The sequence below is a fragment of the Helianthus annuus genome, chromosome 16, assembly GCF_002127325.2.
Source record: "Helianthus annuus cultivar XRQ/B chromosome 16, HanXRQr2.0-SUNRISE, whole genome shotgun sequence".
Classification (NCBI taxonomy): Eukaryota; Viridiplantae; Streptophyta; class Magnoliopsida; order Asterales; family Asteraceae; genus Helianthus; species Helianthus annuus.
In genome coordinates, this window is record NC_035448.2 from 44,769,571 (window position 1) to 44,788,117 (window position 18,547).

At 36.0% G+C, this 18,547-nt stretch overlaps 2 long non-coding RNA genes across 4 annotated transcripts; both read right to left on the reverse strand.

Moving 5' to 3' along the window:
- Positions 1-217: 217 nt before the first annotated feature.
- On the reverse strand, positions 218-3,027 carry LOC110873084. Of its 2 annotated transcripts, none has more exons than XR_004883833.1 (3): positions 2,877-3,027; positions 2,029-2,113; positions 218-828 (listed from the first exon to the last, which is right to left on the reverse strand). It is a non-coding gene; the product is annotated as an uncharacterized LOC110873084 (long non-coding RNA). The 2 variants fall into 2 exon arrangements; XR_002554931.2 differs by having other exon boundaries at positions 222-578.
- A 2,452-nt stretch (positions 3,028-5,479) lies between these two features.
- On the reverse strand, positions 5,480-8,746 carry LOC110873083. Of its 2 annotated transcripts, none has more exons than XR_004883835.1 (4): positions 8,615-8,746; positions 7,764-7,848; positions 6,415-6,767; positions 5,480-6,338 (listed from the first exon to the last, which is right to left on the reverse strand). It is a non-coding gene; the product is annotated as an uncharacterized LOC110873083 (long non-coding RNA). The 2 variants fall into 2 exon arrangements; XR_004883834.1 differs by having other exon boundaries at positions 6,403-6,767.
- Positions 8,747-18,547: the final 9,801 nt, after the last annotated feature.

The following is an 18,547-nucleotide window of genomic DNA, read 5'->3' on the forward strand; positions in this document are numbered from 1 at the left end:
AATGTCATGTATGGCAAGTGATATATGTATCAACTTGTTACGCCCACCTTTATACCTTCCTAAATGAGATATTATCATACTATAATTTAACAAAAATCGGGCATGACCCGTTCGTATTATGAACAATTCCCTGTAAGACTAACTTGTAATAACTTAAAAATACAACACAACGGAAAATATGAACCCAAAATTTCGTTCTTTAATAGACATAGTACTTACAGGAAAGTTCGAATACCAAATGCCATACACTCATTAAAAAGGATTTACCACGTTCCATTACATTAATACTTCGGACCTACCTTTGTTAAACTATGTGACCGATCCTTCCCGTACAATCCTTTACTCTTGACTCGATCTTCAATCTTTCTATCCTTCATAATGATGCTAAATCCATGCAACCTGCATTCACCACATACATGTGCATCGGTTAGATTTAGTGACATCATTCCTAAACTAAACACACATGATCAATAACCAGTCCGCGTTCCTTCTTCCCATACTGATCCTTACGAATATGCTTTCCATGTACATTCGTGCACTTCAATTCCTTAACCTTGGTAAAGACATTAATAGAGTACCTGCAATCACCTTTTCATACTCAAGTCAACGGTTTAGTAACTTAACGCTTCCACTTATTTAAGTTGTACGAACACATATCCAAGTTTCGTTCGCTCATAAGAAATGAATCCTACTTCAAACGCAGGCACAAACACACATGTATTCATAGACGTGAACTTCCACACGTGATTACGTACCCACGTACAAACGTACAACCCTTATAAATCCTTTAAATCATCCCAAGGTTTACTAAGGTATGCTGATTACAAGCTTCCATACAAATAGACCATGTACATACATTATAAACTGCACAATTCTACACTATTTTAACAGCTCGATATGCATAAAAACTGCACTATTTTAATAGCAATACACAGCACAATTCTGCACTATTTTGGCAGCTCAAAATGCATTAAAACTGCACTATTTTAACAACAATAAACAACACAATTCTGCACTATTTTGGCAGCTCAAAATGCATAAAAACTGCACTATTTTAACAACAATAAACATGACAATTCTGCACTATTTTGGCAGCTCAAAATGCATAAAAACTGCACTATTTTAACAACCATTAACATGAAAATTCTGCACTATTTTGGCAGCTCAAAATGCATAAAAACTGCACTATTTTAACAACAATTAACATGAAAATTCTGCACTATTTTGGCAGCTCAAAATGCATAAAAACTGCACTATTTTAACAACAATAAACATGACAATTCTGCACTATTTTGGCAGCTCAAAATGCATAAAAACTGCACTATTTTAACAACCATTAACATGAAAATTCTGCACTATTTTGGCAGCTCAAAATGCATAAAAACTGCACTATTTTAACAACAATTAACATGAAAATTCTGCACTATTTTGGCAGCTCAAAATGCATAAAAACTGCACTATTTTAACAACAATTAACATGAAAATTCTGCACTATTTTGGCAGCTCAAAATGCATAAAAACTTCACTATTTTAACAACAATTAACATGAAAATTCTGCACTATTTTGGCAGCTCAAAATGCATAAAAACTGCACTATTTTAACAACAATAAACATGACAATTCTGCACTATTTTGGCAGCTCAAAATGCATAAAAACTGCACTATTTTAACAACAATAAACATGACAATTCTGCACTATTTTGGCAGCTCAAAATGCATAAAAACTGCACTATTTTAACAACCATTAACATGAAAATTCTGCACTATTTTACTCTTATTTTAACCCGTTCGGTCTTCTTAGCGAATACCATCACCTCCAATAACCGAATCCTAAATAAACTTAGATTACCATACTTAAGTGACTCGCTTATAGCCTTCCTAAAATGGTGTAGGAAGTGATTCAGAAATCACGCCCTTAATGCTCCTTACTTGTTACCAATGTCAAAAAAGCATCTTGCATAATTGCTAACATTTATCATACAAATAACCTCTTTTACTACTAAGGAAGGAGTCGGGGAGTTTACTTACCTCGTGCGTCCGAATTTACACATAGCTTCCGTGTTTACCTTCGACCCGTAGCGCTTCCATATTTGTGCCTCTATTGACATGACTCCTATCCATACATGTCATCATAATTGTAACACGGTTAGCTTACAAACATTCGTTCATTCGGCTTTCAAATCATGCAATATTTGACTTTCGTTAGCTTATTAACGCATATAAGGGATATGTATCATCATACTTTATTACTACCGAACATAACACATCAACTAGCAAGTTCATAATGCAATAGTTTCTCGCATACAACTTTTACCTTTTTAACTTCAATCCTATACATAATCCACTCTCATTTAAACTATGCCATTCACTTACATAACTATTGCATTCACATATAGTTTGCATTCCATAACACTTTTTACAAAAGATCAATTCCATAATTTCCACGTACAACACAAGACTTCCTAATTCATTCAATAATTTATAAAATTAACCATTCAAGCATTTAATCGAACACTTGGTGTGCATATAACAACCTTAGCACTAAGTACAAGTGTTTTATGCATAACTTCTCTAGTAGTCTTCACAACTTTTATCAATCAAAATCACATAATTCATTCATAGTAAAACCCTAGGAGTTCATCAATTTTACTAGTACTCATACATTCATCATCATAATATTCAATCTATGGAACTACAAGATCACCAAACTACTAGATTAAGTGGGTTTTGCCTAATCCATGCTCATATTCAAAATTTAACATCTGATGTTTTGACAACCCTAGCAACCATTATTCATACCAAATTTCTGCATTACATACCCGAATTATACTAGACCCACAAAATCAAACATCACAAAATTGCAAATTTCAACTTACTTGATGTTGGGTATGCTTAGATGATCACCATTCTTAGTTCATGCATTCAACTAGGCTTCAATTCCCCTTTCAATTTGATAGATTTTGGTGTTCTAGGGTTTGACCCCTTTCTTTCTCTTATTCTGATCGAACACACTCCCAGGTGTGTGGTTTAAGGGTTATCATTATTTTTTTTATATTCTATCTTTTCCTTTTGTCCATATCAACCCCTCATGTTTACCATTGTTCATAATTTACCCAATTCCTATTCTTATTTGTTTAGACCAAGCATTTAACTTGGTTTGATAACCTAGTTATTGCATCTCCTTCTTTTAAACGTGATAACATATTAACAACTAGATAATTTGAATTTTGGGGCGTTACAAATCTACCCCCCCTTAAAGAAGGTTTCGTCCCGAAACCTCTTTGTTTTCTTCTACGACCCGTCTAGTCTTATTCTTCGTTCGTCCACTCATTCAACTTACATTGGACGACTTACATAAGTATGTTGTGAGGAATTGGCTAATCACACATCCCATAGTCCATAATTTGAAACTAGCATCCTGACATATTATTTATACTTATCAAGATTTTAAATTTCCTTGCGAAAACCAATCCCTAGTCATCATTAATTTATCCATTTCCGCATACAATCTAGTTCACTCGTACACATTTAACATATCGTACCTATTCATATGGAGGTACTTTTTCAGTGACAGCGTAAAATCTTCATAAACTCATCCAATCTTTCCTTACAAATATTCTAGATGTGTCAATTATTTCATTCGTTCGCATACATAACTTCCCACACATTCATCATTAAAACATGATAGTTGTCTTGAATTTCTTAGCTTCATAATCAACTTGGGGTGTTCCTAGTGTTTAATGAATGCTAGAACTGAATTAAGGACCTTAGCCTAATAAACAAACAATTTCAGCATAAGCAGATAAGGGGGACCCGTCGCCGACGGCACATGGTGCGTCGCCGACGGGCTCGGGAAGGTCCCGTCGCTGAACATTGCCGTAGACAGACAGTTAGCGCGTCGGGTGGAGGGGTGCCGTCGCCGACGGCATAAAGGCCGTTGCCGACGGGCTCTCTGGTGTGCAGACGCTGTTTGACCAAAATTTTTGTTCCCGGGTCCTTTTTCCAACCTGAAATGGTCTCGGGCAGTCCCGAAACCTTCCATCACATCCCATAACGTCCCAACCCAGGTTATAATAGTAATTTATCCATAACCCATTTCCGTTTTCATCTAAAAGCATAACTCGAAATCCTTAAATCACTTACTTGCGTGGCGCTTAGAAACGAACACACTTTCACGAGAGCGTAGGTTTGAGAGATTCGAGCATCGTACATTCATATATTAAATAATTTGCTAACCTTACTACCTTGGTGCAGTACTTGAACATGCAGCAACGAGTCGGTCCTCTTCGTCACCCATACCATGTTTCGTATTGACCTCGTTCATCCGCGTGACGAGCTTTTGCTTATGAACATTCTTTCATTGACCTTGATAGGTTTATCACACTATGATATCTGCCATACTCATTGTAAGATTGGGGATTATCGCATTTCATTCAAATTCATTTAAACATGATGTTTATTACTTCTCCTTGTTTACATATTACTACTTTCAAGATTCTTTTTAAAGCACTGATGTGTTAGACCTATTCATAACGGGTCAATACATGACCATTTCTTAATATATCATTCTCATTGTTTGACCCGTTCTTGACGGGTAAATACATAATCATTATTTTGTAATTCTTTAACTCATTTGGTGTACTACACTACATATTTCCTTTCTTCTCTAGCACTCCCTTGGTTTGAAACTAAATTATTTCTCAGCTTCTGCAGTTTGAATTTTCAAGGTCAACTGCCACTTATTTCTTATTATATACATGCGTATCGAGGTACATGTTTGTACTCCTTTTCAAGTCAAACATGCTTACGATCTCATAGCTTCACTGTTCCAGTATTTTCTTGCAAACACTTACCCTTCCCATTTTAAAGGTTAGTCATAATACTTATTTCGCTTACAATACCAACATTTTAGTTCCATTTGCTTATATACTTTCATTTCTTTTACGCATTCGATTACCCAATTAAATGGTAATGGCATATACTCTCATAATGAGATTCAAGCATACCACTTACGACCCAGTAACATCGGGTTAATTGCTTTCAACATAAATCTTTCGTTCTATCCGTATAACGGGTTGAACTTCATACATTTGTTATTGCATTCACGACCACCCGTTCTAAACGGATGGTACCTTATCCTTACTCGACTTGTTCAACTTGAACCGGTCGACTTGCATAGCTTATCATAACCTTCTTTAGCATAACCAAATCCGCAAGGGATTTGCATCATTCATATCTTTCATTCCTTGAATCCGTCTCGCGGATTCAAACTTTGCATTCATATCTTGTTGATCCGTACTCTTCTTTTTTTTTTACGGATTCAACATTCTTCATTCTCATCACTTATAATTTTTACTCTTACGTAGTATCCTCAGTTTCCCGAGAGTCTTATTACCCATTCCACCCGCACGCCCACCTGCTACCCAGTTCTACCAGACATACCTGCGATAATTACCACGGTCTCACGAACGTCATATGCTTCTTGCGTACTGGCCAGGAGCGCGATCCACGTACTAGTTTCGTGCCTTCGTGTAATCATCGCCTTATGTCCGAGAAATGGGTTTCAGTTTCGTGCATATTTCTAAAACTTCCCCAAGACCACATCGTTGTATTTCGTTTCATAATTACCCTCCCAAGGAGATCTCTTCCTTTTTCTTTTAACATCGGCACCCATACATATTAGTAGCGTGTACCTGGGGTTAATTTGCCTATTTGCATCTTTGCCCGCCTTAGCATTCATCCTATTCTGCATTCACGGACCTTCCCCTTCAATCACTCATGCTTACCTTGCACATACAAAACCGTTAGTTTCTTCATTCACATGCATAAATACGTACTTACATTCGCTTCTGCCCTTAGATCTTGATCGAGTCCTAGATTGTACGGGTTCCTTGTCACACGAGCACACAGGTTTGAGTTCAAGTACTACCTTCTCATACTTGATTTCTCTCAAACCAGGGCTCTGATACCAACTTGTTACGCCCACCTTTATACCTTCCTAAATGAGATATTATCATACTATAATTTAACAAAAATCGGGCATGACCCTTTCGTATTATGAACAATTCCCTATAAGACTAACTTGTAATAACTTAAAAATACAACACAGCGGAAAATATGAACCCAAAATTTCGTTCTTTAATAGACATAGTACTTATAGGAAAGTTCGAATACCAAATGTCATACACTCATTAAAAAGGATTTACCACGTTCCATTACATTAATACTTCGGACCTACATTTGTTAAACTATGTGACCGATCCTTCCCGTACAATCCTTTGCTCTTGACTCGATCTTCAATCTTTCTATCCTTCATAATGATGCTAAATCCACGCAACCTGCATTCACCACATACATGTGCATCGGTTAGATTTAGTGACATCATTCCTAAACTAAACACACATGATCAATAACCAGTCCGCGTTCCTTCTTCCCATACTGATCCTTACGAATATGCTTTCCATGTACATTCGTGCACTTCAATTCCTTAACCTTGGTAAAGACATTAATAGAGTACCTGCAATCACCTTTTCATACTCAAGTCAACGGTTTAGTAACTTAACGCTTCCACTTATTTAAGTTGTACGAACACATACCCAAGTTTCGTTCGCTCATAAGCAATGAATCCTACTTCAAACGCAGGCACAAACACACATGTATTCATAGACGTGATCTTCCACACGTGATTACGTACCCACGTACAAACGTACAAGCCTTATAAATCACTTAAATCATCCCAAGGTTTACTAAGGTATGCTGATTACAAGCTTCCATACAAATAGACCATGTACATACATTATAAACTGCACAATTCTACACTATTTTAACAGCTCGATATGCATAAAAACTGCACTATTTTAATAGCAATACACAGCACAATTCTGCACTATTTTGGCAGCTCAAAATGCATAAAAACTACACTATTTTAACAACAATAAACAACACAATTCTGCACTATTTTGGCAGCTCAAAATGCATAAAAACTGCACTATTTTAACAACAATAAACATGACAATTCTGCACTATTTTGGCAGCTCAAAATGCATAAAAACTGCACTATTTTAACAACCATTAAGATGAAAATTCTGCACTATTTTGGCAGCTCAAAATGCATAAAAACTGCACTATTTTAACAACAATTAACATGAAAATTCTGCACTATTTTGGCAGCTCAAAATGCATAAAAACTGCACTATTTTAACAACAATTAACATGAAAATTCTGCACTATTTTGGCAGCTCAAAATGCATAAAAACTGCACTATTTTAACAACAATAAACATGACAATTCTGCACTATTTTGGCAGCTCAAAATGCATAAAAACTGCACTATTTTAACAACAATTAACATGAAGATTCTGCACCATTTTGGCAGCTCAAAATGCATAAAAACTACACTATTTTAACAACAATAAACATGACAATTCTGCACTATTTTGGCAGCTCAAAATGCATAAAAACTGCACTATTTTAACAACCATTAACATGAAAATTCTGCACTATTTTACTCTTATTTTAACCCGTTCGGTCTTCTTAGCGAATACCATCACCTCCAATAACCGAATCCTAAATAAACTTAGATTACCATACTTAAGTGACTCGCTTATAGCCTTCCTAAAATGGTGTAGGAAGTGATTCAGAAATCACGCCCTTAATGCTCCTTACTTGTTACCAATGTCAAAAAAGCATCTTGCATAATTGCTAACATTTATCATACAAATAACCTCTTTTACTACTAAGGAAGGAGTCGGGGAGTTTACTTACCTCGTGCGTCCGAATTTACACATAGCTTCCGTGTTTACCTTCGACCCGTAGCGCTTCCATATTTGTGCCTCTATTGACATGACTCCTATCCATACATGTCATCATAATTGTAACACGGTTAGCTTACAAACATTCGTTCATTCGGCTTTCAAATCATGCAATATTTGACTTTCGTTAGCTTATTAACGCATATAAGGGATATGTATCATCATACTTTATTACTACCGAACATAACACATCAACTAGCAAGTTCATAATGCAATATTTTCTCGCATACAACTTTTACCTTTTTAACTTCAATCCTATACATAATCCACTCTCATTTAAACTATGCCATTCACTTACATAACTATTGCATTCACATATAGTTTGCATTCCATAACACTTTTTACAAAAGATCAATTCCATAATTTCCATGTACAACACAAGACTTCCTAATTCATTCAATAATTTATAAAAGTAACCATTCAAGCATTTAATCGAACACTTGGTGTGCATATAACAACCTTAGCATTAAGTACAAGTGTTTTATGCATAACTTCTCTAGTAGTCTTCACAACTTTTATGAATCAAAATCACATAATTCATTCATAGTAAAACCCTAGGAGTTCATCAATTTTACTAGTACTCATACATTCATCATCATAATATTCAATCTATGGAACTACAAGATCACCAAACTACTCGATTAAGTGGGTTTTGCCTAATCCATGCTCATATTCAAAATTTAACATCTCTTGATGTTTTGACAACCCTAGCAACCATTATTCATACCAAATTTCTGCATTACATACCCGAATTATACTAGACCCACAAAATCAAACATCACAAAATTGCAAATTTCAACTTACTTGATGTTGGGTATGCTTAGATGATCGCCATTCTTAGTTCATGCATTCAACTAGACTTCAATTCCCCTTTCAATTTGATAGATTTTGGTGTTCTAGGGTTTGACCCCTTTCTTTCTCTTATTCTGATCGAACACACTCCCAGGTGTGTGGTTTAAGGGTTATCATTATTTTTTTTTATATTCTATCTTTTCTTTTTGTCCATATCAACCCCTCATGTTTACCATTGTTCATAATTTACCCAATTCCTATTCTTATTTGTTTAAACCAAACATTTAACTTGGTTTGATAACCTAGTTATTGCATCTCCTTCTTTTAAACGTGATAACATATTAACAACTAGATAATTTGAATTTTGGGGCGTTACACAACTAAACCATAGGTAAAAATGCAAAAAACAATGTATTGAAGTAAAATGTGGTTTAAATCAATGTTATGTTTTGTGGAAATGCATGCTATACTGAATACAAACATTTATGCGGTATTGTTAAAATGCATACATTCAAGCCTTGCGACTGTGGTGATAAACCCCTAAACGAATTTAAAGGTCTATCTGTCTAAATGTTTTAATCGAATTCGGTCATTCCTTCCATCCAAACATACCCAGGATGTCAGGAACGGGAGTTGTCAATTCCTATGGTACCATTATCTACTAACGAGCGGCGTGATCAAAGTTAATGAATGTATATGGTCCCACTTAAATAAACCAAATTTCATACCCAAAATGTAAGCATGTGATGAAAAACAAATGTACTAAGTATGATGAACATACATAGCATGAAAAGGTAATGTAAAACAATGTGCTAAGTATGCACTAAACGAACATACGTAGCATAAAATGTTATGTAAAACGACGTACTAAGTACGCATACAATGGACATACATAGCAAAAACATAATGAAATCATGTACTAATAATGTACTAATGAACATAGCAAGTATATGATGTGAAAACACAAAAAAAAAACATGAAAGTAACAAGTAGGCACATGTGTTTCACCCCAAAACAGTTCGAAAACAGTAAAAGATGGGACTATGTACTCACTTGAGGGTGCTTATAAGTCTTGAACAACAACCAAGCAAAGCTAGAGGGATCACAGAATCAAACGGCACCCTATATAAATAACTATATAAATAACCGGACCTAATCGGGAGATTGGATAGAATGAGGTTTCGTAAACCAAATGAGTAATGGAACTCATATGATATGGTTATACAAAGCCCACATACTAAAATGAAACCTAACCTAAGTGCTTATGACCCATTACGACCCGTTTAGGTAGCTTATGCTACTTTAACGCGTCGTTCGCGTAGAACGCGTTCAGACTGCCTAACTAGCCCTATGACAAGTGAGATATGCCTTAACATGTTTAATATTATTGCCAAATCAGTTTAGATGTCAAAAGTTATGTTACTTATGCTTAAAATGAATTTTAGCGCAAAAAGGGTATTTTGGTAATTTACCTAAGGCATATAAACTACTTATCATACAACTACTTAAACGAAGTGACCATAAGGTATAACCTCGGAAGGTTATTCCCTATACAATTATGGTCACCTAAAGTGTTTGGTCCGGATCCTAATGATCGACCAAATGGGTCGGGTTCGAAAGTATAAGCGATTGATTAGATCGCTTACCTTTACGACCCTAAACAAGCACAAATCTAAAAGCGACGAGCTAAACATGCTAGAACATGTTTAGTAAAGTTAGAAAACAGGTTTGGTATCAAAACAAACGGTTTCGACACCCTAGAGTAGTTTGGTTACAAAATACGTGAGGAAACGCATTTTGGCCGAAACTACGACTCATCACTGAGCCTAGATAACATGGTAATCAGTGGGTATAGTCACTAGGGACTATAACCATCGTGATTACGCTCACGTTATGAAGTTCAAACGAACTTCTCGTTGACCATAAACTGGTCAATGCAGAAAGTCAAACGCAGTTTGACTTTAAGGCTAAAACGAATGAAAAACGCGAAAGAATACTTACAAAGGGTCCCCACAAGATTGAATTCCAAGTATTTCTCAGGTATGAAGTGATAATCACTCCAACTTAGAGAAAATCTCAGAATTCAAGTGAGGAATGAATGAAATGAAGGTGGGTATTTATAGGAATGGCACAACCGTTAGGATCGTTCATCGCGAAACGTCCTTTGATCTCAGCCGTCCAAGTGGGCACATGGTATTTGGATACCATGGGCTCTTAAAAACCACCAAATTTGGCCCCTTGAATGATCAAAAACCATTTACAAGTGTGTGGAACAGCTGGTAACAGCTGGAAACTGATTTTTGCAGACCTGGGCCTCTCACCCGGCCCGTGTAAAGGACACACACACATTCACGCGGGCTGCCTGGGCTTAGTTAGCAGAATTGTCAGAATTGGCCCCTGAACTTGAGAAACATGCAATTCGGCCCATTTTTGACACGTTTAAGCCCCGTTAACCTCATTTCAAGCCTCTAAAATGAAGTTAAAGTATAGGGAACTCAAAACATGCTCAAAAATATCTCGAATGTCGGTTCGTTGGTCGTACGATCGCGCTATTCGCTTAATTACGACGGAATGCGCATAAGCGCGAAAAACGATCCAAATTGCGCGACGAATGGATTTTTCTTATGCCAAACACTAAAATAAAATATTTTAATGCTTACGTAAATTTTTGGATGTCCGGAAGTATTCAGAACGTAAGTTATGCGCGAAAATGCAAACTTATGCACTTTTTGACGCTTTTAGTCCCTGAATGACCAAAAAGTTTATTTTAGCACACCGAACACCTCAAAGCCTATTTCTAAGCTATGTAAAGGATATTTTGGGTATGTTTAACTTATGGTCAAGTTCCGGAATGTCCGTTACAGTACAAATTGACATACTTTCGCAGTTTGTCGAATTTAGTCCCTGTAAGCGAATAGACTTGATTTCGGCATACCAAACCATCCAAAACTTATTTCTAAGTTATGTAAAGGTTATTTAAGGTATGTTAAGCCTATGTCACTATTCCGGAATGTTTGCTGCACTAAACTGGTTATATTTACGCATCAGTGCGCATATAACCTTCTAGAAAGCGATTTAGAGCCCGAAATCGAACAAGAATTGATATGTGCAAAAGATACACATGTTTATACAAATCCCAAGTATGAAATACAATATTTCATCGGTTTGGTATTTGTTTGATGGCTGAAGTGACACAGGTGTCACAGTCCCCCCTACTTCAGGAAATTTCGTCCCAAAATTTATTTAGAGGAAACTTGTGAGAGCTTGAAACATGAAGTTGAAAAGATCAAACAACATTGGTTAGAGTTCTGAACTTCTAGTAACTTTAAATAACATCATGCTTACAATGTGGGAGGGACACTTATATAGCAGTATATAAAGTGTTATTGGCGCGTCCACCGTACCTCTATTACATTGTTCACATTTTGTTACGGTTGCCACTATTGGTTCTTACACATAATAAGTCTTACTGTGGTTTTCGTGCACTGAACTTCGTAATTATGTATGCATCCATAATTACGTAATTCCTTGCATAGTCACGTAGTGCATCTTATAATGTGTAGGGGAAGGAAACAATGAACGAGCCGGTGATGATTGTGCTTAGACCACCATAGGGTCTTTTAATTAAATCAATAGATGATTTAAATAGACAACCAAGGAGTCTTTTCAGCTTATCACATGTCATTCTTAACCAGATTTTGAATCAATCTTTTGACTTAGACCACTAAAAGGGGTCTCTTTGAATGATGGAATGGCACTATAAAATCCAGGGGTCTTAACTATCACGTAGAAGCCCAATTAAGGATTTGAGATAGTACCTTTTGAATGTCCTACTATGAATCCTTCATATGAAGATATGAAAGGTTCTACGAGGATTTGGATAACGAATATCCAGAGTATTCAAAAACACAAAATGCATAAAAGAAAACACAAGGTGCATAAACACATAATCACATAATTGTTTAACTTGATTTTAAATTTGTCATCATTTTGCCAACTGCGCACAAGTATTTAAAGCACACTAGGAATCCATTCCGTGGATTTCATTTGGTACTTTAAACATATCAAGAATCTAACTATGAATATAGATAGATCTTAAAGAGGAAATTCGATTTTGATTGCAAGGAACCGAAATGTTCGAATTAAGGTACACAAAGAATCCAATTAAGGACTCTGATTTGAATGATAATTATGCACAAGGGTCTAACTGTAATGATAAGAAGATCCCATATGGATTTTAGAAGTTGAAGATGTTTTGAAATCTTGCACTGGGTGTGCTTAAGTCAAAACATGAAGTAAAAATGCTTATGAAATTGAGATGCTAGATATGCCAAGGCGACACATGAAGCGGAATTTGAAGGTTAAGTCAATGTATGAGGAAAATATTTTGAAAACTACGCATGGGGTTCTAAAATGTGTTCAATGTTTTTGGAAACCTTATATATAATACTTTTGAGATCATAAAGTTGGTGTATTAGGTAGGTATATTTATAAAAATGTTTTAAAATCATGCAAGATGAATTTTGAAATTATGTATAAGGTTTTTGAAAACATGTATGATGCTTTTGAAATCATGCACTTGATATAAGTAATTATACCGTATTAATAACATTTTGAAATCATGAAGGTCGTTTTTGAAAACATAGACAATGTTTTTGAAATCATGGAGGTTGTTTTTGAAAATATAGACAATGTTTTCGAAATCATGCATATGATATATTAAGTAAATACACTATATTAAAAACATTTTTGAACTATATATAAAATGTTTTTGAAGTCATGAAGGTTGTTTTGAAAACTTATGTTATGCATGTTGAAATATCAGAACGTAATGGGTATGAGATTTGAAAATACCCTTAGTTATCTAACCAGGGATTCAAAGGCACAGATGTGCAAAAAGCACGATTACTCAAAATTTCGCTTTATTTCTTGTACTTTGTCTCCTAGAATGAAACGAGTACTTAAAATTTTCGAGGAAATCATGAGCGATCACTTGAAAGGGAGAATCACAAGAGTAGTTTGTAAAGAGCATAGTTCCTTGATGTAGGTATTATAAGGAAATGCCATACACACATGTAACTACATTTGTATATCAGAATTGCGAACAACGACTTTTATTTATGAACAAAACAGATTGTTTCACAATACAAGAAAACAAAAGAAAGAAAGGCATAAGACAACAACATCTTTTGCTCGGGCAAATGCTCATCCAAGGGTTAGATTTGCATTGACAATCTTCGGGCAAATCCTTTGGAAATGGCCCATTTCGCCACGGTTGTAGCAAGAACGAGCTTGTGCAGGATTTACTTGAGGTTGGTTTGGACCACCTTAGTTTTGGGGTAAATCGACAAGCATTTGCCAGGTGACCGAGTCGCCCACATGATGCACACAAATGACACTGTAGGTGAGCTAAGTGGTGTGCATTACATTTGTTGCATATCGGTGTAGTTCCGTTGTAGGGCTTCTTAGCTAGTGGTGTCGCCACTTGGCTAGGTCCCGTTTGATTTGATGCATCATCAGCGGGTTTCCTTGAAGCTTTACGCTTCTTTGATTTTGGTGCAGGCTCGACTTCTGCTTCCCTCGGTGACTCTTGAGTGGCTCCATTTTTGAGACGAGACATGGCGATACCTAAATCCACAGACTTCAAGATTACCTCGCCTATTTGCTGGGCAAATTTGGCTGTTTGCTCGGGCATTTGACCGTTGCTGAGGTAAAGAGACATTCTAGAAGAAAATGAAAGATATAGGAAGAAACAAATGAAATGTTATCGGATAAACAAAACAGAAAGGCAATGCATACGATTTGCGATCATTTGTTTGTTACCTAAGGCAAACAAATGAGACGGTGACAAATCAAAGCAAGCGGGTCATAATAATGTATCGCTAAAGACATACTTGCCTATAAGTGAACACTCACCCCAAGAGTTCCCAGGTAAGAGTGACTGGTCCGATACTGCGGATTTGTACGAATACTCTAGCCTTAGACATAAAACTCAGAGTACATGCATTCACCCTTCCAGTTTGCATGTGTTCACATTATAAGACCCAAACTTTGACGAGATTTGAAAATTTAGAGGGTTCAAAACCTAGTAATCAATCATCCTAGAACAGATGATTAATTTTCAAAGCGGTTTTGAAATTTATGTTCTTGTTGTGGCTGTCGCCTAAGGATAGGTGACGGTATTGTTTTATAACTAAACGCAAGTAAACTCGCGTTAGGGTCCTAGGAAGGTTATAGACTAGGTCAAAGCATTACTAATAACCTAATTCCCTATAACCATGAGCTCCGATACCAACTTTTCTGTCACACCCCGACCACGTAAAACAACAAAACGTGGCGGAATCGTCGGGGAGTGTTGTAACAGAATCATTGTTTCATAACACATGGAAAATTGAAATGTTGTTTTATTAATAAAAAGAGTTACAATGTCTTAACAAACAAAGAAGAATAACAAAATTAACTAGTCTTGCATCTTTTAATGTCACTAAGGCCCAAGTTCGCCTATGTGTATCTTGATCAATCCTATGCATCATCTCCTGAAACACATGTGAAAATAGGTACGTCAGCATAAAAATGCCGGCGAGTACATAGGTTTTATTGAGTTAGGATTCATGACTTATAAGTTTAGAAAAAGTTGTTTAACAAAAATCAGTCATGATCCTTGTAAAATGTTTTGTTTTATAAATCGTTTGAAATGCGATGATAGATATGTATAGTTAAAAGAATGATAGTAAGGTTAAATGAATAACCAAGTAAAAAGAATTTGTATAAAACAAACTGTTTTGTAAAACAATGTTTTGTGAAAAATATGTTATTTGTGTAAAAATGTGTAAATCCAAATTGAATGATTTAAATAACGTTACGACATGTAATATAATACAAGCACTTATATATAGGAATTACCAGCGGCGTATCCACAATGCTTGTATCACATTACACACGTCTTGTTACTTAAATCCCTTACCCAAACAAACCACCAATGTAAATTGCCCATGTCTAAACCAATTGTCAAATGTCATTGTGAAAAGCATGTCAAAATGTTTATGTCAAATGTCAATCATGTAATGTGTAAACAAAATGTCATGTATGGCAAGTGATATATGTATCAACTAAACCATAGGTAAAAATGCACAAAACAATGAATTGAAGTAAAACGTGGTTTAAATCAATGTTATGTTTTGTGGAAATGCATGCTATACTAAATACAAACATTTATGTGGTATTGTTAAAATGCATACATTCAAGCCTTGCGACTGTGGTGATAAACCCCTAAACGAATTTAAAGGTCTATCTGTCTAAATGTTTTAATCGAATTCGGTATTCCTTCTATCCAAACATACCCAGGATGTCAGGAACGGGAGTTGTCAATTCCTATGGTACCATTACCTACTAACGAGCGGCGTGATCAAAGTTAATGAATGTATATGGTCCCACTTAAACAAACCAAATGTCATACCCAAAATGTAAGCGTGTGATGAAAAACAAATGTACTAAGTATGATAAACATACATAGCATGAAAAGGTAATGTAAAACAATGTCCTAAGTATGCGCTAAACGAACATACGTAGCATAAAATGTTATGTAAAATGACGTACTAAGTATGCACACAATGGACATACATAGCAAAAACATAATGAAATCATGTACTAATGAACATAGCAAGTATATGATGTGAAAACACAAAAAAAACATGAAAGTAACAAGTAGGCACATGTGTTTCACCCCAAAACAGTTCGAAAACAGTAAAAAAGGGCACTATGTACTCACTTGAGGGTGCTTAGAAGTCTTGAACAACAACCAAGCAAAGCTAGAGGGATCACGGAATCAAACGGCACCCTATATAGATAACTATATAAATAACCGGACCTAATCGGGAGATTGGATAGTATGAGGTTTCGTAAACCAAATGAGTATTGGAACTCATATGATATGGTTATACAAAGCCCACATACTAAAATGAAACCTAACCTAAGTGCTTATGACCCATTACGACCCGTTTAGGTAGCTTATGCTACTTTAACGCATCGTTCGCGTAGAACGCGTTCAGACCGCCTAACTAGCCCTATGACAAGTGAGATATGCCTTAACATGTTTAATATTGTTGCCAAATCAGTTTAGATGTCAAAAGTTATGTTACTTATGCTTAAAATGAATTTTAGCGCAAAAAGGGTATTTTGTTAATTTACCTAAGGCATATAAACTATTTATCATACAACTACTTCAACGAAGTGACCATAAGGTATAACCTCGGAAGGTTATCCCCTATACAATTATGGTCACCTAAAGTGTTTGGTCGGATCCTAATGATCGACCAAATGGGTCGGGTTCGAAAGTATAAGCGATTGATTAGATCGCTTACTTTTACGACCCTAGACAAGCACAAATCTAAAAGCGACGAGCTAAACATGCTAGAACATGTTTAGTAAAGTTAGATGTAACACCTCGAAAAATTTCGTCCAATAATGTCTTGACACGTGTCATAAGGTTCCGTTATGTGAAAACATACTTTAGAGGGACTAAAAGTGACAAACAGTGAAAACTATGGAACGTAAGGGTCCAAAGTGTCAACAATGGATAAATAGGCTCTATGATAACCCTACATAATGTTTATAACCTTAAACGGATGGTTCATGGATCATACGACGCGGAAATTGCACAAAAGTGAAGTATTGTAAACTATAGGGGCCAAAAGTGTCAACATGTTTAATTTATACCTCTGAGTGAACTTTTGGCAGACCCGAAGCTTTGTATAGCTAAAATATACTCACTAGAATATGTGGTAAAAATTTCATGAAGTTTCGTCAACGTATGAGAAAGTTATGGCCAAAACCGTACTTAAGGGACTAAAAGCGTCAACGTCGAATTTCAGGGCTTTTCGGTTGAGCGCAAAGTTATCCGAGGGCATTACCATGTTGGTAAAAGTCCTAAGGTTCTTAGAAACCAAGTTTGGGGGTTTACGGGCCGAGAAAAGTAGCCGAAACATCGCCTACAAGCTCAGGGACCATTTCTGCCAAAGTTTAAAAGTTTTTGGCTGATCAGGAAGGTCAGGCGACCCGCCTGGGAAAGCCCAAGCGGGCCGCGTGGGTTGCCCAGCGACAAGAACTTCGAAAATGGTTAGTTTGGGTCCGATTTTGGGTGGTAAACAGCTCAATTGCACCTCCAATTACTCCAATCAAAGGCCTTGCATGGCTACTACAACAGTAAACCTAAAGAATTCAGCTTTAAATTCAAATTGATCTCATTTTTGATCATTTACAATTGAAGAACAAGTGCTCTCAACATTCAAGAACTTCAAGGCAGCTTTCTGGAGGAAATCTGATCATCAAGGCCGACTTCTAGTGTTCACTAAACCTCTATAGGACTCTTGTAAGCTTTCAATTCGTTCTATAATCCGTTTTTGCTTTGATTATTAGTAAAAGTCAAACTGGGTGTTCATAACCTTTGACTTTCCGATTAAACGGTTTTCTTTCAGTCATTTCTCGAATTGAAACTTGTTATAGATTGGTATTTATGTGGGAAACAAACCCTCTAAAGGGCACTATCTGAATCCCACTACATGCATGCTAAATGTCGAGTCAAACCTATTTCTAAAAAGTCAACAGAAGCGATTTTTGTGAAAAATGACATGATTAATGATATAGATGACATGCAACCTGATTGATCATTAAAAATAACTTGTAATACATATAAGAATGTGTTTTACAATGATCAACTCGACAATCTTTAGTATAGATACGAACCGGAACCGAAAGTCTTGTGAAACGACTATTTCGTAGACTATCGATTCGGATTCGTACATGCATGTTTGAGATCTGTATTGGAGAGTATTTTTGACCATTTCTATTTTTGTAAAACTCTCTGGAATTTTGTTGCTTGAGTCTATACTTAGCCGATTCATGTGCATGTTTCCGATTATGCTTAAAAGTTGACTATTTTGCCCTTTT